General features: G+C 39.2%; 1 pseudogene; it reads right to left on the bottom strand.

Annotated features, from left to right (window-relative positions):
- Positions 1-6,511: 6,511 nt before the first annotated feature.
- LOC149845081 (transcription factor MYB17 pseudogene) lies at positions 6,512-10,401 on the bottom strand (annotated as a pseudogene).
- Between the last annotated feature and the right edge of the window lie 11,766 nt (positions 10,402-22,167).

Raw genomic sequence — 22,167 nt, 5'->3', positions numbered from 1 at the left:
CATATTTCGATAAGTTTCTCATTATGTGTGCAGCACTATAGCACTCTCCCACTGTGAGAGGATGCCTAGATGATTTTGTTCTAGTATTTTCGCTTAGTGTTGCATGTCACACACCAAGTATTCGGTGTTTGGCCTACACGACAAATTTGTTGCAGTTTTTGCGAGACTTCTTGGTTTTTGGACTCCCACTACTTTTTCTTCGCATCGCAAAGGTATAATCCCTAAACTAAATTTGTAGAATGTAAATTCTTGTTGTTTGATATTAATCTAGTATATTTTAATACTATATTCCATAAGAATCATAACATTATGCAGATTTAGCAAATCAAGTTTAGAAATGCCTAATTAGATGGTTTCACGTGAATTAAATTAGCATTTTTATTTATTTTGTTATTAGCATGATTATTGTAGTGTATTGACATTTTTAAGCATATATAATTCTAAAGTTGAGTGTCTTGAGAATTTTGCCTTACGCTAAGTATTCAGTGAAATGCCTATGTGAGATCGAATCCCAGTTTTTGAATGTGGTTTGCGAATAAGGTTATAAAAAAGGGTTTCAAAGTCTGAATATGCATGTTTGAAACTTTGTTTCGAAATAGGTTTTATATATATTATAGATAAGCTTTTAATTTCATAGTTTGCATCATAAACATGCACTTAAGAGTGCAGAAATATGCATAGTTAACTATGTTAACACGCACATCGCGAATACAGTCTTTGTATGTGCACGTGCATAGTTTGTGTTCACAAATGGAATGTGTTTAGATGAAATTAATAGTTTAATTGTAAAGCAATGAGATGAGGAAGCCAAGTGAATTCTTGATTTAATAATGGTTTGGATCACAATAACGAATATTTAGTGATATTTTGAGAATAACACAATTTTCTAACGACAATTTCAATAGTAGACACCACTTAAAACAAACATGATAATTTTAAAATAGCACCTATTTGTACCGTGAAATCCAAAAGCATCTCACATCCAGGTCACCTTGTGCCAACACAAAAAATACCAAAACTACCGCTCATGCCATTTAAAGAGTGTGCCAAGACTTTGTTATAGGTAACAAAGAATGTTATTCACAGAGTGCAGAAACATGTGATGTGCATTCTCAAACACTCAGAACACCCAGTGGCAGCACGATGGCGGCATCTATGACACTGGTAACCCCTTTCAAGGAGTGGATAAAGATTAACATCCAAGGCATCTTCCAAGACAAATGATATATAGGGTATAAAGTGGGCAATCCATAAGGTCATATAGAGCTAGCAATGTAGTTTTTCATGAGGATAAGTTAGATGATTGTTAGCATGGTCTAAAATCCTAAATAATGCAATAGTGAAAGAAAAAGTCATCATAGAAACAAGCTGAATAGACGTCTACCATTGAGTAGGGGTCCAACAGAGGAGTTGCCTATACAATTGTTACATACTCTGCACAACTTTAAGACTTGAAAGGTAGGGATCCAACAGAGGAGTTGCCTATACAGTTGTTACATACTCTGCACAACTTTGATAGGGTTAACATAAGCTCTAGCTATTGGAAAGTTCATTTTTTGGTAAAAAACTTAGAACAATTAGCGAGAGGAAAAATGACCAAGACTTGGAAAGATCACATGTGAGTTCGTCTCTTGTTTTCTTTTGTTCTTTCTCTATTCGAGTCCATGGTGGTTGAGATCTCATCAACTTAGCCTTGTACTTACACATTGCTTTTAATGAAAAATTTCTTCCCTTAAAAAATAAATAAATAAATTATATAATAAAAGAAAACGGTATTAAAATTTCACCAAGTATATAAAAAATCACACCAAAGGTTTTTCTTTTCTTTTATTTTTCCTGACAAATTATTTATAGAAAAGCGAATATTGCAATTTTGTGATATTTTCTGTTGTAAATGGCAAAATGAATCTTGCTTTTCAACTTTTGCATTAAACATCACTTTTTTGCTTTATGATATTTTTGGAGAATATTAATTAAATCCAGTGGGAGTAGAAACAGACCATGCATGAACTGAGGGAGCCTTTAATGATTTTAGTGCAGTATGAACATGGACCCGATATTTGTATGCAACCGACTGTATATTGTTAGAGGGCTTGTGTCATTGGATGGATCTCCTAACAGATGAGATCTGTAATTTCGTCTGTTACAGCTCTTCCTACCAGTTGTCCCTTATCTCTTGCTGAGGCCGAGTCTTCCAAATGTGGGTCTTCTTTGCCCTGTATAAAAGACTGTGAAAGTCATCAATGAAATAGATCTTTTACCTCTCGTGGATGTAGGCTACAACGCCGAACCACATAAATCCTTTTTGCCTTCTTTTTCTTGTATTTCTGTGTTAATGCTCTTTGACATGGTATCAGAGCATGCCTCAAACTAATTTAGTATGAGCAACTTCGAGATGAGGCATTTTTGGAGAGTGCATGAATTGGTTGAGAAGATTTATGAGATAGGATATATCCGGCCTGGTCACCGTGAGGTATATGAGCCTGCCCACCAAGCATTGAAAACTGCCTATGTTGTGGACAAGTTCTCCTTCATCTTTGAGGAGTTTGTAATTCGCTTCCATGGGTGAGTCAATGGGCTTTTCACCGAGTATTCTGGTTTCTTTGAGGAGGTCTAAAGTATATTTTCTTTGACTTGCAAATATCCCTTTGTCGGAGTGCGCCACTTCTATGCCCAAAAAATAGCAGAGTTTCCCAAGATCCTTGATTTTAAATATCTTATTTAGATGCTTCTTTATCCTATTTATCCCTTCTAAGTCGTCACCTATTACTATGATATCATCAACAAAAAACAAGCATAATAGTCATTCTAGAAGTACGTTTAGCAGTGAATAAGGAGTGATCTGCCTCACTTCTCTTGAACCCCTGCTCGGATAATGCTTCACTGAGCTTTGCAAACCAGGCTCTAGGGGACTGTTTTAGTCCGTATAGGGCTTTCTTCAGCCTACACACCTGCCCGAGTTCGCAACGGTCTTGTATCCCTGGGGGAAGTTCCATGTATACTTATTCTTTGAGATCAGCATGAAGAAAGACGTTCTTGACGTCGAGTTGATATGTGCCCCCATCTTTTGTTTACAACAATGGAGAGAAGAATTCTTATGGAGTTCATTTTAGCAACTGGAGCAAAGGTCCCGTTAAAGTCGATCCCTTCAATTTGAGTGTAACCCTTGGCTACCAAATTGGCCTTATAGCATTCTATACTTCCATCACTGTTATATTTTATTTTGTAAATCCATTTGCATGCCATAGAATTCTTACCCTCGGGTAGAGAAACAATATCCCAAGTGTAATTTTTTTCAAGAGTAGTCAGCTCATCTTGCATGGCTTTTATGCAATTTGGTTGAGAGATAGCCTCTTGGTAGGATCTGGGTTCAGTTTGGGAATAGGTGGAGGCTAAGAAGTTAAGATATGTGGTGGACAAGCTGTCTAGGGATAGGTGGTTTTTATAGGGTGGCGAGTGGAGGTTGAAGTTAGGTAGGTATAGTAGTCTTGTAGATGAGTTGGGGCATGTGATGTGTGACTGGATCTTCAGACAGGTTCAACCAATGGATTTGGGTTGGGAGTAGGTGCAGAATCTGGATGGTTGTTGTTTATAGGTGGTTGATTTGTCTGAAAGAGTTTGAGGTTGTCAGTGGGACATGACGCTGGTTGGCCCTCGGTGGAAGCAAATGGTTCGGGTTTCGGTGAGGAGATGTCAGGAATGGTGACGTTAGGTAGGACGGGCTTCTTGGCTTTGGTAGTAGTAGCCTTCTCTCCCTAAAGCTCGTATTACAAGTCATCTTGGTTGATTTTCCTGAAATAAGGCTCATGCACAAAAAAATTAACGTCATGCGAGATGTAAGTTTTTCCCTGTTTTGGATCATAACATTTGAAACCCTTTTTTACAGTGGAGTAGCCCAAGAAAATACACTTAACTGCCCTCTTGTCGAGTTTATCTCTATCATTAGGTTGTAGATGAACATAACAAGTGCATCCAAACACCTTAAGATGTGAGATGGATAGATCCTTTCCCCGAAGGATCCGCATGGGGCTTGCGCCACCGATGCTTTTACTTGGTATTTTATTCATGATGTAACATGCAAAGGCTACAACGTCAGACCGGAAGTGTTTTGGAACATTAGATTGAAACATAAGAGCTCTGGCAATGTTTAGAAGATGTTGATTTTTTTGTTCTGCGACTCTATTTTGTTGGGAGGTTCCAGAACAAGTATTTTAGGGTAAGATCCCACGATTGCTAAGGTATTCTTTAAAAGCATCACTTATATATTCCCCCCCATTATCGAACCGAATGACTTTGACTTGTATGTCGAACTGAGTATTGATCATGGCACAAAACTCTTTAAAAATACTAAGGACTTCATTTTTCTTTTTAAAAAAATAGACCCATGTAGTCCTAGAACAATCATCAATAAAAGTAACGAAGTATTTAAAACCAACATAAGAGTCGATAGGTGTCAGGCCCCACACATCAGAATGAACTAAATCAAAGAGAAATTCACATCTATCCTCGGAGGCATCAAACAACAACCGAGTTTGTTTTGCGAACTGACAAGTATCGCATGACTAATTTATATCAAATACCAAATTAGGTAGAAGAGACTTCAAAATTCGGACGGAGGGATGACCGAGATGGGCATGCCATAGTTTACTTTCATCAATGTCCTTTTTTGCCAGCATCACCTTGGTTTCATCATCTAAGATGTAGAGACCATTAGCTTCGGTACCTTTACCAATCGTCTTCCTCGTCTGGGTGTCCTGAAATACCACTTTGTCAACCGAGAAAATAACATTGCAATCATGAGATTTGGTGATTTTGCTGACAGATATGAGGTTTGATGGAAAGTCATTTATATAAAGCACATCGGAAGCATGACTCTCGTGAAGGAAGTTTTTACTTCCTTTTCCTTGGACTGGAACAAGAGTTCCATTTGCAACACACACGGGATTTGTGGGAACCATCTTAATTGACGTTAACCAGTCTCTATGCCCAGTCATGTGATTCGTGGCTTTAGAGTCTATCAGCCATTTATTTTGCAAGGAATTAATAGCAAGAGCAATTGAGAATATACCTGCAGTGTCACTTTTACCTTCACCTGATTTAGTGTTTATAGCGAGATTAGCTTTATTGAGTTGTTTGAGGAGTCTGGCCAATTCATCGATGTTCAGCTCTGAAGAGGAAGATTTCTTTATGGCCTGATTGCTCCGACTTGGTTTGCCGACAAATTTTCAGCACCTATCCTTCATATGCCCCAATTTCGCACAATGAATACATGTAACCTATTTAATCTAACAAAACTCTCAAACTTTTGACATTATATGAATACATGTAACCTATTTAATCTAACAAAACTCTCAAACTTTTGACATTATATAAATATAAATATAAATATAAATATAAATATATATATATATATATTGGAGGAAAGTGCATATTATAAGATATGAGATGTTTAAGATAGAAGACTCTTTCGGGTGTATTTAATACAGTAAGCCCAGGGTGGCTGGTCCTTGCATACCTAGCCCAGCCATCTTGTAAGCAAAGGACAATGTGGAAAAGCAAGAATGGCCAAATGAAATGAAATGGGGGACAAAGTTAGTGATGTTACGTACATTCAATTTTCAAGTCGTGACAATGACTAGTCATTAAGTGCTGTCATGATCAAGACACCTTGTCTAACCTTGACTGGATTGCACGTGGATGCTCTTCATGTACTCTTTTATTGGAAGCATATTTCTGTAATGGTCATTAGAAGACCCAAGAAACATAGGGGTACCTCTATGTATTCATGTGTATGGCTTTCTCAATTTGCTTGGTGTGGAATTGTGATTAACCACATAACTAAATCAGTTTACTATTCACAAAATTACAGCATCTCGATGGAATACCAAGAAAAAGAAAATTCAAAGCAGCCAATTCTGAAGATCTATGGAATTTGCATATAGAAAAGTCCAAAACAGGAGTCGAGAAATGTACACACATTGAAGCACTCTTTTGTATATCATTAACCTACAAAGTACACCATCACTACAATCATACTTCCTACTAGTAAAAATCATAAATGCAAACTACAAATATCATAAACGCTAAGGGCCTGTTTGGAATCTGGGAACTGAAATAGAAGTTAATGCATTTGGCAAAAAATTGGTCAAACTACCACCCGGTGGCTGTTCGAAATGGGATGGAAGTTAATGCATTTGGGATGGGAAGTGGTATTGTATTTACAACAGCTACCACTGCAGGATTTGGCAGCTGCCACTTCCTGAAATACCACTTCCCATCCCAGCTACTAGTTTCCAAACAGGGCCTAAAGGCTCCCCTCATGCACCACAAAATGAGTAGGAGGCTTTTTGGCCATCTAAACGAAACAAGGTCATCCTCCATTTTTTTTTTTTTTCAACTGTGGAGTTGTTCGTAACTTGTGCTAACTGTAGACACGCAAGAGGACACAAACACACACGTACATACAGAGAACCATAAACCGATTCCAAAATGAAAGGGGGGTGTAATTGGATCAGAAATCGGATCGCAAGTCACTCCATGGCCAAGCATGAGGTGGAACACCATTGGAAGTAGCTGATTCTCCCATGGTTTGTGTGAAATCCATGAGCAATTCAGTCCCCAACAGCCCAGCAAATGAAACAGCCGATTCGTCCATCTCATTCGAGCTCGACGAGCCGTCGTCCTTGGACTCATCGTTGGCTGCAACCGGACCAATGTCATGGTCGGAAGCGCTCTCCAATTCTTCAACCTTGGTGCTAGCCATCGCCACCATTGCCTCTGAGCCGTGCTTGGTTGATGAGGATGCCGGAGATACCTGGCTGTTACTGTTACTGTCGCTGCTCCTGCTGAAACTCCTGAAGGACTCTCCTACATCAGAGTTCCACATCCTAAGGAAGTAATCTGAACTGGATCCATACTGATCTTTTGAGGTCGTGGTGGTCTGGGAGGAGAAGAGTAGGGACTCTTTAGAAAGCCTTGCTTCAGCTTCCAGCCTGGCATTCTCCCATTGGGCCATGTGGCGCATTGCCGTGGTCTCTAAAGATTGAGAGGGAGATGCAGTAGCAGGTCCAGAAGGAGGAGCATGGGTCATGGGATCGAGCCCCATGCGGATCAAGCGCTTCTTGAGGTGTGTGTTCCATAGATTCTTGATCTCATTGTCCGTCCGGCCGGGCAGCTGAGAGGCGATGGAAGACCACCTAAAGACAGATCAATGACAACGCTGACGATAACAAGAATTGAATGATAATCATAATGATGATGATAACAACCATATGAGATTAACATGGCCTAAGAAACTGGCAATATGATTATTTATCTCTCATAATGAGCATTAAGCAAAGCAATTGGATGGATCCTAGCTATTTCAAGGAGAAAACTCATAAAAGGATGACACAATGTAAATGCTGAATCATGAATGGCAGTCATCCATGGGACCACAATGGATAAACTAATTAGCTTCATGGATGTCATTTAGTAGTCCTCCTCCTCTGTCAGCTTGATGGATCAAGGTGCAATAGGTTGCAGCAGCTAGGTCCCATTTGACAACTCAAACACGGTCCCAGTGTCGAATCGTAGATCAGAAGAATCCAAAAGCAATGTCAAACTTTCAGCAATTACCAAGCTATTCAGAGGCCATGGCTACGTGTTTCAGAGTGAATTGGGTCAATTAGCAGAAGAATACCTGTTTCCAAGGATGCCATGCAATTGAATGATGGTCTTCTCTTCTTCAGGAGTGAAGGGGCCCCTCTTGATGTCAGGCCTCAAATAGTTGGTCCACCTTAACCGGCAACTCTTACCACACCGAAGCAGACCTAAAATTACCAAAAAGGAAAATACCATATTTACCTCTCATAATCAACAAGCGCGCGGGAGTGTATGTGTGAGTGCATGTGTGCATACGTGCATAGCTGCATGCGCCTGTGTATGTGTGTATATATATAGTGCATCTGTTGCGTTACTGAGTCACCATAACTAACACTGGCATGCTCCGTTTACATAAATTTGATCTTCAAAGCAAAAACTAACCTTTAGATCATGTTTACCACGTTCTCTTTACTATTTTCATGTGTTCTAATTGACTTCAACACGATGTTTTAAGTCATTTTAAGAAGTCCTTTCCATGAATTATAGGCTGTTGATTTTTCACCGTCTAAAGAATCGAACCTTGATGTATATATATATATATATATATATTGGATTTGATTACCAACCTAGACATACACAGTAAGTTCTAAACACTAGTGTACCACCGCATGTTACAAGGGTTCAAAGCCACAATATATTTTTCAATAAACCCACACACATATCCATCCCACAACCCAACCGAACCAAAACACCCCCTCCCTTCCAACACACACACACACACACACACACACACACACACATACGTCCACATAGAAAGAACCAAAAACTAGCCCTTGAGTGGTTCTTGGCATGTTCTATTTGCTATCTTCATGTGTTAAAACTCAAACATGATGTTATTATGGGCCATCCCTGGTCCAATCTCAACACATTTTTAAGGATAGTTAAAAATATTTAATGGCAAGATCTAAACAAACAAGTGTACCACAACATGCTTTCCTGGTTCACACACGCACAAACACACACCATGTTTCGTAGTTGGGCTTGACAGTTTTGGGTTTGGGAAGATGGGTTGCATTAATTGGATGACCCGCTAAAGTCCAGCTAGGTTCATATATTAGATCCAAATGGACTCCTATACAGCAGTCGGGTACTGCACGCAATAGGTGCGTATAGGAGGTATAGGGGTCTCAAAGTTTGAATACTTTTAAGCACAGAAGAACGTTCCTCAAAAAAAAGAGAGTGAGTCAGTGACTAGGCAATGCATTCAGAGCAGAATGACCATGAACTCAATGTGGGTCCCACTTGATGAGAGGCGAGGCCATAGCTTTAGAATAAGAGAGGATCAGGTCAGAGGCACCTCTGACGGTAATACTGTCAGAGGTGCCTTGGATGCCGTTCATCTTAGAAATGAATGACATTCATCAAACAGGGAATAAGATTAATTGTGAGCCATTCATTTTAAACCATTCAGATGCCGTTCATCCAAAACACGAATCGGGAAAAAAAACTTGGAGCCCATCTAAGTGAGCATTTAATCCGAACAGGTTTGGATGCCGTTAATCTTGAGATCAACGGCATCTAAAGGAGCTCTGACGGTTTTACCATCAGAGCTCACTCTGACATGATCTCATCTCAGAGATCCATGAAGGAAGAAGATGCTAACATCAAAATATTGCGATTAGACATGAAATAATGAGATCAGGTTTTTCTTACTCGGAAGCAATCACAACCCGATTTCACAATAAATTTCGGAAAATGACATGTTATTCTCATGATTATTGTTCAACGTACTGCAACACCAAAATGATATGAGAACAATAAATTAGGTGGTAATTTAAGAAAGAGCAGACCCCTTTTTTAGGAATATTTACAGGTTTTTTACGGAAGAAATTAAATTATCTTTTTGAGGTTCTGAATGCATCGACGCAAAATAAGTGGTCTTAAATTCTTTTGGAATTAATGAGGACTTACATAAATATCTTCAACCGAGATTCTGCAACTTGTGTTGTAATTTAATTATAGGCCTGTGCAATGCAATACACTCTTTTGACAATTCATCTTCTACAATTATCTCGGTTGGAATCAGTGATACATATTACTGCCATTGTGAAAAACAAAGAGGTCTCCTATTCTTAAAGAACGACCATACTTTCCAAACGCATGGATCGCTCCGTCTGAGTAAGTAGTCCCCTTGATCCCTTCTAGCCTAGCTATGATGGAGTTAGTGAATCTTGAGTTCCAATTAAAACAGGAAAAACTATTTTGAGATCTTAAAAACCCTTAGATCATGACCTTCTATTAATAATACCTAAGGTGTTTGGAAGAATACTGTAGATGCATTCTCCATGGTCACCTTATAAGAGAAAAAGACAACCACTAGCACATAGAAATTGACTCGGGAGTGTTTGTTTGGAGTTCATGGAAAGACGTCTCGTAACTACTTGCATATAATTCAATATATAAAGTTTAGGGTTTAGAAGGTCCTTTTCATACGTTTTGCTATTCGAGAAATACCATGGGGGTGCCTCTAATGAACAAATAAAGACATAAACGCTTCCATGGTTAGAGATTATCAGGAAGAGAAATTTCAACGACATGCAGAAGACTAAACCAAGACCAACAATAACAAAAGAAGACAACAACGATAGACAAGAAGAAAGAGTGCAACATAAAGAATTAAATACCAGCGAGTTTAGGAAGAGAACGCCAGCTCCCATGGCCATTTTTCTTGAGGTAATCGACCAAGATCTCGTCTTCTTCTGGCGTCCACGGCCCCTTTTTCAGGCCTTGCTTTTCGCAACACGGAGCTCGCCCCATCTCTCTCTCTCTCTCTCTTGTGTGTAGGCTGAAGGGGACGCAGGGTCTGAATTTCAAAAGAGAGAGTTATCTATAAATCGACAACTTTAGCTCTACATACTGGAGATATTCCGTACTATTAGCGAAGGAAATGAAGAAAGAGAGACGTAGTCAATGGCTGAGAATTTAATGCTAAACGTAGGATGGAAAAGCCTTGAGGTGGGTGTCTTTCTTTCTTCCTCAGTAGGCAAAAAGATCACAAGCAGCACGAAAACAAAAGGCGGGTAAGGGTTTCCCTAGAGGGATAACCCTTGAGAGAGAGAGGGAAAAAGAGCAATGAATGAAGGCAGGGTTCGCAATGCGGGTTCTACGCTGTGCTCTGCCAGACACGAATTAAATGAGCAGTTGAATTTTTTTTTTTGAAAGAAAGAAATGAGCAGTTGATTGAGTTGCAGAGACTTAACATTCACGTCTCTCTCAAACCGACATCATCGCTTTAGAGAGAAGAATCTGCTACGTTAGAGATGTTAATGTTCACTCTAGAGAGAGAGAGAGAGAGAGAGAGGTTCAAATGTTCAATTTAAAGTCCAACTAAGAGAGTGACGGAGGACTGGGATGATGGGAAACGACAAGCGTTCAAGCATGCCAAATATGCCCAGTGTGTTAACGAGAATTTCAGCCATATCACAATAAGTAAAATTTAAAAGTAAAATTATTTTTTATCGCTACTTCTACCTTGACCGACCTGCCACCCGATTGGAGTGTCACTTGGACAGCCGAGTAGGGTTCACGCACAACCGTCCCACACACGATTATGGGATCAAAATGTGCTGTGCTGTTTTGGAGGATTGACAGTGTAAAAGTAATCAACAACAAAAGGGGCTTTCCTCAAAACAGAACCTAAATATAAAACAAGAATACATACCAATAGATGCTTAGCGTTCTCCTCAACCTATCAACACCCATGATGAGCTTAAACCATCATATTGATGGTGAGGAGGACCTTAAACCCATAACTCTTATGAGTCATGCTCCACCCTGTGATATATTTTTGTTAAATCGGGTCACATCAAGTTGGATTCGATTCATATTTCAACATTCTCCTACTTGACCCATTAATATAGAAAAATACTACATCACTGTTATATACTATAATATAATTCATTTTTAGTGATTTAGCATATTAAGATTACCTTTATGAATATGTCGGTCTCTAAACATATTCTATTGTTTTTTTAATATTATTATTTTGTTATTCTCTCTAACCGAATAAGAGATCCTTTATACATAATCAACAATAAAAAGATTATAAATAATCAATTTAGGTTCATAAATATGATCAAATATAATCATAATGTATTGTCATACATCAGAAAGAATCAAACAGACACATCCCCTTTACATGTAGGGAATATCATCCTGATGCTAGTTTTTTAGTAAAGAAAACCACAATCATTTCTTTCATACCGATTGTATCAATACATATTAAATAATTCTTTATTCTTTCTTTAACAACAAAATACTTTAATTTCATGTGTCGACACAAGGTTGAGCTCTGATTGTTGTTATTCAAGAAGTACATAATAACTTTATTATCACACAAGATCTTTAATGACCTCCCAATAGAGTCCATTATACTAAGATCTATAATGAAGCTTATAATCCATATGACTTAAGATAAAATCTCGTATAAAATCAATAGACATTCATACTTCTCATAGACATTCTTTTAAGCGCTCTCACTTCTTATAAACAACCTTCAGAGCGATTGTTCTATTATCCATATGAGTAAAAGATTAATCACTCTATATAAGATTTATATTGAAATGATAAATGTGAAACCCTTTATTATTTATCTTTTTTGAGACAAATATAATTGGGTCATTATCATTTCACTTTAGTGAAAACGACAATACTCATAGTTGTTTTGTCTCCTCAATTCACAAAGAATTGACTTCAATTAGTGAAACTAATAGATCATGTAACCAGAGGCAATTCAGCACTATACCTTTGGGTACAAATATACTTCATGGGTTGGTATACACATTTACTATTGCACTCTATATGAATTTGAAACACAACAAACTACCTTTGGGTAAAATTACTGTTTCATAAAGTCATACACAATCATAATATTGAATCTTAACACAGTCTTGAGAATTCTCAATCAACAAAGCTCATATCACTTTGGTGATTGCATGAGTCAGTTGATCGAGTTCTTTTACTATAAACATATTTGTATTATGGAGCATGTCTATGCACACAGGATAATACATGTATATTCATGACGAAATATGCATTATATCATAAAAAAATACAAGTTCATGCTTCAACTTATATGCATAAATAAATTTTGATGAAAATACATCACAAATGTCATGAATTTTAGTAATAATTCATGCTTAAATATCATGCATAACTTAAATAACATCAAATGCATACAAAAAGTCATGATTTCATGATAATAAACACTTATAAAGCATGAAAAATAACAAAAACATGCTCTTTTGGATAAAACTTGGGGTTCTCATGCTGGAACTGATCACAAAATGCTCTAAACTAGTATAAAACAACCATGAACTAATCATCTATGGGTCCGAACCGGTCTTAGAACTTATGAACCAGTCCAAAACATAAACAAAAGCTCTTAAAACCCAACAACCGAATGAGAGAATCTATGTTCCTTCACTGATTCATTAAAATAGGGTCTCTATATTTAGGAACAAGTGAAAAACCAATAAGAACCAATGAAAAATGGCTTAGAATCAGTCTCAAAACACACCGTATCGATCACAAAACTGGTTCAGATATAAATAATGCATGGACCCCTTTTCAGATATGATATGATCTAATTTAGATCTACATCCAGTTCTAATGAATCCTAGGTTGGATCCTCTGGTCTGGATCCAGACCCATAATGATCGGGTCCTATATTGGATCCCTTGATCCAAAATAGATTCATATCTAAATACGTAACAAATCCAGGTCAGATCCGGATCCTAAAACCTGTCCAGATCTAGACCCAGTCCAAACAGGACTCGGGTCAGATCTGGATCTCAACCTGGTCACGATTTGGGTCTGGTCTATAACAAAACCCGGGTTGGATCTGGTTCAAATAGGACTCAGAGTGGATCCAGAAACTCGACTCAGTACAAACCCAGACCCGACCCAAATAGGACCCAGGTCGGATCTAAGAACCCAACTGCACCTAGACCCGGACCCGCCCGGTCTGACCCATACCAAAACCAGATCCGGTCCATATGAGGAACGGGGTTGGATCAAGGAAACCAATAGTTTGACCCATACCCGAAACCTTAAATGGGTTTGGGTCGGATCTAGATTTAGCTATTGATCCAAAGGTAAGCCCGATCCGTAATGGATCCAGTTCTGATTTGGATCTTGGGTCTGGCAAAATCGAATCATACTAGACTCAAAACCCAAATGGTTTTGGGTTCGATCCGGGTAGCGGGCATAGACCCAATCCACCTAGTCTAGAACGGATCCGAGTTTAGATTGGGCTGCTCGAGCTTAGATCCAATACTTGATCCACACAGATCGGATTTGGATCGGCCACTCTCTAGGTCGGGTTCATATCTAGACTCGACCTGCCCAAAATAGCTGATAAAAACTGTATGTTTTCGGTTATGAGAAACCAACTCAAAAACCGAAAACCACCACCACGTCGCCCCGACGATTGCGTTGGACTTCCGGCGGCCACCAACACCATTGATTTTACCGGCAAAGGCCACCCCACAATGAATCTGTGCCGTCGGCGACTAGTTCTCACTGGTGCCAGGTAAAGGGAAAACCGAAAGGGGCACGTCGCCTTGGATGTCGCACGTTGCCGGACTGACGATGACACCTTGGGAAAGGTCAACCCCCTGCTGATGCCCTCGATGAAAGGGCCGCATGCGAACATCATCGAAGTTCTCATGCCAGGGACCGCTGCCACGCGGTCACCTCCAAGAGCGTGGCAGGAGTGCAGAAGTGGTGCGCCACCACCTGCCTCCTCATGTCATATGCATAGGAGTGGAACACCAAACTACTGGACAACCTCTCTGGACAACTCGGCAAGAGCCGTGATAGTCGAAGTAGGCTCACCCAAAATGTTGCAGGCAGTAGCCATCTCGAGCCCCTTCTGCAATGACCGTCGGCTGCCACCTAACCTGTATGCTGCTCGCTGCCACTGAACCTGTATGCCACCGACGACAGCAACTCAATGCCAGTGACAATCGATTGAAACGTGAAACCTATCAGTGTCTCACTACCAGCGACGGCGTGCACCTCCTGCTAACCAGCAACCACCAGCGACATAAAAACAACCAATGTGGCCTTGAGCAAGAGGAGGGCAATGCTGCAAAACAAGATTTCAGCGAGTGTCACAAGAATGCGGTACACCCACACTCGCAGTAGAAAACGTGGTATGGACCCATAATCTAATATTGGCATTCTTCAAAACATAACCGAAATGTATATCGTTAGATGTCATGGATGAAACACTGTGCGAGTGCTCATCGTTCTTCTCAACCTATCGACACCCACGATGAGATCAGGCCGTCATGTCGATGGTAAGCAAGACCTTCAATCCAGTGTGAGAAAGTGAGAAAGAAGAGGACACCTCTTGGTAGGCTTCTAAGAGAGGCGTGTAAGGAATGGGTAGATACTATTACTAGTGCTTACCCTGTAACTGCCCCTTGGCTACCATGAGTAATACTTTATGATGATGTACCCATGTCAAATAGGGGTCACATTCCCTTGGGGCGTTTTAATAAACAGTTGTGAGCCACAAAAACAAATAGACAGCGCGTTGGCTGTTTTGAAAGTCGCACAAAAATTGTTTGTGAACAGTGTAGGCACTAAGCCCCAAGCAGATTTAGACTTTAGTGGTGATGGTGACAGACTACTTGAAACTTTTTTGGGCGTGTATAGCTTGTGTGTGTGACATTAAATTGGTGGAAACAAATTTATAATTTTTCATTAAACATTCATTATACTAGTTGAAGCTGTAAAAAAAAATCAAGATGTCCTCAAACTCAAAACAATACCAGATTCATAACTTAATTCAATCCAGCACACACAAAATATTTGATGGCAACAATCATTGACCAAATTAGTCAAACACTAAAAAAACATAAAGAGAGAGGGAAGAACGACTGAGCTTTGGCATCCACCACGCTGGCCAAACAAACAAGTTTTCAACAACACCCAAACGGACCACGACTAATTCACATTTGGCCAAAGAATAGGGTAGCACACGTAGCTCCAACAACGACTAGCAAGGAGAGGGCATCTCTTCCACCCGCACGACTCTTAAAGGATAGGTTTTTTTCTCTTACATCAACAACAAGATGCAAAACCCTCCTCACTTTTTAGGGTTGGTTTTATAAAACCAAAAGGAAAAGGAAGAAGCCTTAATAGCTGCCCAACCCTACCCAATGGATTGGGTTGGGTCCAAATATTATATTGTTGTTCAATGAAAATGTGTTTGGATCTAATAGATGGATGTGGAACACTAAACAGATCCAATCAATTCAAAATAAAAAACAAAAATCTACCATGAAAACCCATACACCCTCCAGTAGCTCAAATAAATCATAACAGGCTACTAGACTTAGATTCAAATCCGATTAAATTTAATCAAATAATAAAAAAAAATCCTAGTTTTAAACTGAAAAATTCTCAAAAATCACAAATAATATCTAGATCCTACAAAATGTTTTTTGAACAAAATTCTAAAGCTTTAAAATGATCCAAAAATACCAAAAAAACTAGGTGTTTTAGCTTGTGAGCATGATTTAAGCTGAGCACAAACTTGTCTTCATCACATTTTCCTCAAGCTTGACCAAATGGACGAAATTAAAGGGATTGAGAGAAAGAGAAAAAAGTTATATAAGTTATAGTTCCTTTCTAGTGTCTGGTAAGAGCAACGAGTACACGTCACCATGTGTTGGGACATTGCAAGTTCAAATCCCAATGGTATGGTTGTAAAACTAGTGGGGTTTGCCTATCAAAAAAAAAGTTATAGTCTCTTTGAGAGTCAAGGGTCTCAAGTAGGGGTGTCAACGGGTCGGGTATACCCAAACCCGACCCTTACCAAACCCTATAAGGTCTGGTGGTGACAAATAAGATGTGATTAAGATCCGGGTCCGGATATGAAGGTCCGATTAATACATGGATCCAAATATAGTTTGTGAAATTTTATATTAGACGCAGGCTTAACCGGAGTTTAGATTAAGACCTGCAAGTTTTCAAAGTAAAACAGATAAAAAAAAACTATTTTACAGGGTATGTCTCGAGTCTGGTTCACGTAGTTTTTACTCAGTTGGGTATGGTTAATCTTATGGTAAATTTGATTATACCCAAGTTCAGACCTAATACCATACCTGAAAATCAAGGCCAAGTCTGGTTCCACCTGAGTCGGAATCAAACCCCACACCCTTACACCCTTAGTCTGAGAAGGGGAGCTGAAAATAATGGAAGATGGGTAGAAAGGGGCTTACTTTACAAGCCAGAATTTAGGGGTTCCAAAACAGGTGTCAAGATGGTGCTTCTTGCAATTAAGAACTCTTTGACTTCCACCCTTTTGATTAGACGGCAAAAGGAAGAGATGCCTTCACAGAAACTCCCTAGAGGGTTTTCCTCGGCAACTCAAGTAGACAGCCTACCCTTTGAGTTTATCCTAAGGACCAAAACGCCCGTAAAACTCTCTTCTACTCGCAGCTGACATATCTTTTTGCAGACACGTCTTTTTGAACGAGGCAAAAGAGATATATGAATATCTTAGTCTTTATCGAAAGGACTACTGCTATGTATGGGTGGCAAAACCTGACACGACCCGCCAACCCGACCCGCCAACCCGCCTCTTAGGCGGGTTCGGGTTGGGCTTAAGCCAACCCGTTTAATAAACGGGTCGACCCGTGTAACCCGTTTGTTAAACAGGTCGGGTTCGGGTTGGGGGTATGCCAACCCGCCAACCCGACTGACCCGTTTAATAAACGGGTTTGGCGGGCGGGTCAACCCGCCAACCCGTTTGCCAACCCGACCCGTCAACCCGTCGACCTGCCAACCCGACCCGACAACCCGTCAACCCGACCCGCCAACCTGAGAACCCGTTTACCCGACCCAACCCATTTATTAAATGGGTTGGCGGGTCATGTCGAGTTACCCGTTTATTAAACGGGTCGGGTTCGGGTTGAGGTATGCTGACCCGCCAACCTGTCGGGTCGACCCGCCAACCCGACACGATTGCCACCCCTACTGCTACGAAGAGGAGCCCATCGCTCACGGTGAAGTACTCAGTTACCAAAAGTTAGGCTGCCAATGAACCAGTTATGTATTAAGTGTCGACCCAAACTGAACTTCAACAGTCGATTGTAAGTGTAAAAATACTGTCCCCGATACCACTTAGTTGATCTAAACATGACCAGAGTAATATGTCAGTAGGCTACCATCGAAGTGGTATCTCATGTGCTAATTGTTGTGTGTAAGAAGAGGAGGTGAGAGAATTCAAACGAAGAAAACATGGGCTCTTTTCTTTTTTGAAATAAGTTTGGACTTGATGATGTGGAATAGTCTCGTATTGAAGAGTTTCAAGAAAGTTATAGGCTTTATAACCAATATGAAAACTCTTACACTTGTTCCTAAGAACAAAAGTATGGGATGACTACCACACACATGTGCGCACGTGCCCACCCGCCGCGCCGTGCCGTGTCGGTTCGAGTAATTGGCCCTTTATGGCCATATCCAATCAAGACTCCTCGGATTTCGTACGGGTCCCTTTCACGTTTTTGTAACCGTTCGTAGGTTATAAAAACGTGGTTAAGGCTAGGGTTACGCATATGCTGTAAACACAGAATTTTCTCTCTCTCTCTCTCTCTCTCGAGTTATCCCTAAAGGGGTTTTCTGCACAGCGGTTCAGAGAGGTTGTCTTCGAAGGACGATCCGTCGAAGTGCACCGATCCTGATCGTCAAGGCTATTGTATCTTGGGGGAAGGACGTCAGACCCTGTTTGCACTGTATGTGGGGACAAATCTTCTCTAAGAGGAGTACTTTCATACGCCTTAGCCTTTTACATAATATTAACATGCTTTGGTTGTTTTTATTGTGTTCTATGCAACTGTCTGTTGTTTTGCTTTTGTTTGGATTTTGGTATGATGCGGAAATCGACATGTTTGCTCCCTGTTCATGTTTCAATCAACTGTCTATCATGATTTTCATGTTGATTTATGTCATGTTTTATATCATGCTGTTGATTGTGAAATTATGTAATCTGAAATATGATCCAACAGTCTTAGAGAAGATTCTAAGCATGTCGATTACATCTGGGTTTATACCGAAAGTGGATATGTTTGGTATGCCAAAAAAAATTGCCGTTCAAAATTTCAAGTGTTGGGAACAATGCATGAAAATCTGGTTCACTACGATAGGTCTGTTATCTGTTCTGAAACTTGACTGCCGTTCGGTTTCTGAAACTGACCTTGATCCTGCTGCGGTTAATGCAGTTGTAGAGTGGAAAAAGAATGACAATATATGTCGTGGTTGCATTCTGTTGGCTCTGTCCAACACCTTGTTCGATATATATTGTTCCTCGTCTACCGCTGCTAAAGCATTATGGGATCAACTTGACAAAAAATACAATATCGAAGACCAAGGTCTTGAAAAGTACTCGGTTGCCATGTTTTTGAAATACCAGATGGTAGAGGTCAAGTCGGTCACTAAGCAGGCACACGAGTTTCTATTGTTGCTCTACAGTTTGACTGAGGCTGATATGAAACTTCTTGAGAAGTTTCAAGTTATGCCCATCGTAGAGAAATTTCTTAAGTCTTGGGTAGACTTTGGTATGTCTCTCAAGCACCGTAGAGGGAAAATCTCCCTAAATGATCTTATGGTAGCTATAGCCATTGAAGAAGAGCATAAGAGCAAAAAACAAGTTGTGATGCTAACTAAACAACCTAAAGTGAACATGATGACCAGATCTTTTAAGGGCAAGGGATAAAAACCGAAATCTGCAATGAAAAACCAATTTAAACCTAAGGCCAAAATCCAGAAAAATGCAAAGAACAAATGTTGCTGGAACTGTGGACAGGTTGGGCACTGGGCTAAGGAATGTCCTTCCAAGAAGGCCAAGGCTTATGAGACCACAGATAGAACGCCTCAAGTCAATATGGTGACTGAGGTCGTTGGGACCAGTACTGGGTATGTTTCTGTTAACCTGCAAATCTATCACATTTATGAGTCAACTGAGTGGATGGTTGACACTGGAGCTAATGTGCACGTTTGTGCTGATAAGTCTGTCTTTGTCTCATACCAGTCTACTGCAGGCAGATATGTGACTATGGGCAATTCAACGGCTGCAAAGGTGTTAGGGATTGGATGCGTGGATCTAAAGTTTTCTTCAGGACAAGTTCTATCTTTACACAGATTGCACCATGTGCCTGTAGTTAGAAAAAATATTTTAAGTGGTTCATGTCTTATTAGAGAGGGTTATGAATTTAACTTTAAATGTAATAAAGTTGTTATTTTACATTCTATAACCTTTATTGGCAAGGAATATTTAGATGATGGTTTGTTTAAACTTCAAGTTGAACATGTTTACAGTAATAAATTAAAAAATGATGTTTCTTTTGATTCATTGTCTAATGTTGCTTATAATATAGAATCATCTGACTTATGACATAATAGATTAGGTCATGTGAATTTCAATTTTGTGAAACCCATGATAAACTTAAAAATAATTCCTGAGCATTCCATAGATAAAGCTAAAAAATGTGAAATTCGTGTGCAAGCAAAACAATGTAGGAAACATTTCCATACGATTGTTAGAGATTCTGAAATATTGGATCGGGTGCACACAGATATCTGTGAGTTTAATGGAGTACTAACTAGAAATCATAAAAAATACTTTATCACTTTTATAGATGATGGCACTAAATACTGTTATGTGTATCTGCTAAAATCAAAAGATGAAACTTTTGATAAGTTTCTTATTTTTTAAGAATGAAGCAGAAACAAAAACTGGTAGAAAACTTAAAAGATTAAGGTCTGATAAAGGGGAGGAATATTCCTCTAACAAACTTGATGAATATTGCAAATCTGTTGGCATAATTCATGAGTTTACTGCTCCATATTCTCATCAATCTAATGAGATTGCAGAAAGAAAGAATACAACCCTTACTGAAATGATAAATGCTCTACTAGGGAGTTCTGGATTACCTACCCATATGTGGGAAGATGCTCTGAATACGGCTTGCTATATTTTGAATAGAGTTCGTCAGAAGCATAAGGATAATAGCTCTTTTGAACTCTGAAGAAATAGAAAATCTAGCTCAAAATACCTTAAAGTGTGGGGGTGCCTTGCAAAGGTACTTGTCCTAGAGCACAATACGAAGAAGCTTGGTCCTAAAACCATAGATGTTGTTTTTTTGGGCTGTATAGAGAACAACTATACCTACAAGTTCTTAGTAATTAAGTTTGAGATATCTGGCATATATGTAAACTCTATTGTTGAACTTAGAGAAGCTACATTCTTTGAGAATATATTTCTCATGAAAGTTGGTGTACCTCAGGATCTTTCTTCTTTAGATATACCTTCAACTTCTGGTTTCATTCTCGAACATGTGAAAATGATGACAAATATAGAGGTTGAGTCATCTTGTTCCCACCTAGACCATTCGAGTCTGAGGAAGTGGCTGAACTAAGAAGGAGCAAGAGACCACAGATTACCAAGGATTCGGGAAGTGATTTTATCACTTACCTTATCGAGGATGATCCTCCCACTTTTCGAGATGCAATGGCTTCACCTGAAGCAAGACATTGGAAAGAAGACATAAATAGTGAAATGGACTCCATTGTCTCTAATGACACTTGGGAACTGGTTGACCTCCCTCGTGGTGGTTCCATTATTGGGTGCAAATGGATCTTTAAGAAGAAGTTAAAACCAGATGGATCCATTGATAAATATAAGGCGAGACTGGTTGCCATGGAGTTTAAACAAAAGGAGTGAATAAATTATTTTGACACCTATTCTCCAGTTACCCGAATAACCACAATTAGGGTGCTTATTGCACTGGCTTCCATTTATGATCTTTCGATCCATCAAATGGACATGAAGACTGTCTTTTTGCATGACAATCTTGAAGAAGAGATCTATATGGATCAACCTGAGGGTTATGTGTCTTCTGGTAATAAAAATAAAGTTTGTAGACTTGTTAAGTCATTATATGGCATAAAACAAGCCCCTAAAAATGACATGAGAAGTTTGATAATGTTAATTTTTTATTTGACTTTGTTGTCAATAATAAATCTGATAAATATATTTATTGCAAAGTTAAAAGTGATGCATGTATAATTTTATGTCTGTATGTAGATGATATTATATTGTTTGGTTCCAATATAAGAATTATAAATGAGACAAAGTCGTTTCTTAGTAGTAAATTTGATATGAAGGATATGGGTGTTGCAAATGTGATCTTAGGCTTAAAGTTTCACCTGATGGTATAGCTATTTCTCAATCTCATTATGTTGAGAAAGTACTTGAAAAATTTTGTTATAACCAAGGGAGATCTGTAGCAACTCCATATGACCCTTCTACTCCTCTTCATAAGAATACGACTGGTGTTCATGTGTCTCAATTAAGGTATTCCCAGATTATTGGAAGTTTGATATATCTTGCAAATTGAACGAGACCATATATTGTGTTCTCCATGACAAAATTAAGTAGATATATAAGTTTTCCAAATCGCACTCATTGGAAGGCATTGGACAAAGTACTTAGATACCCAAAAGAAA

Source organism: Nuphar pumila, chromosome 2, assembly GCF_984573655.1.
Source record: "Nuphar pumila chromosome 2, dmNupPumi1.hap1.1, whole genome shotgun sequence".
Lineage (NCBI taxonomy): Eukaryota > Viridiplantae > Streptophyta > Magnoliopsida > Nymphaeales > Nymphaeaceae > Nuphar > Nuphar pumila.
This window is presented reverse-complemented; position numbering and strand designations above follow the sequence as displayed.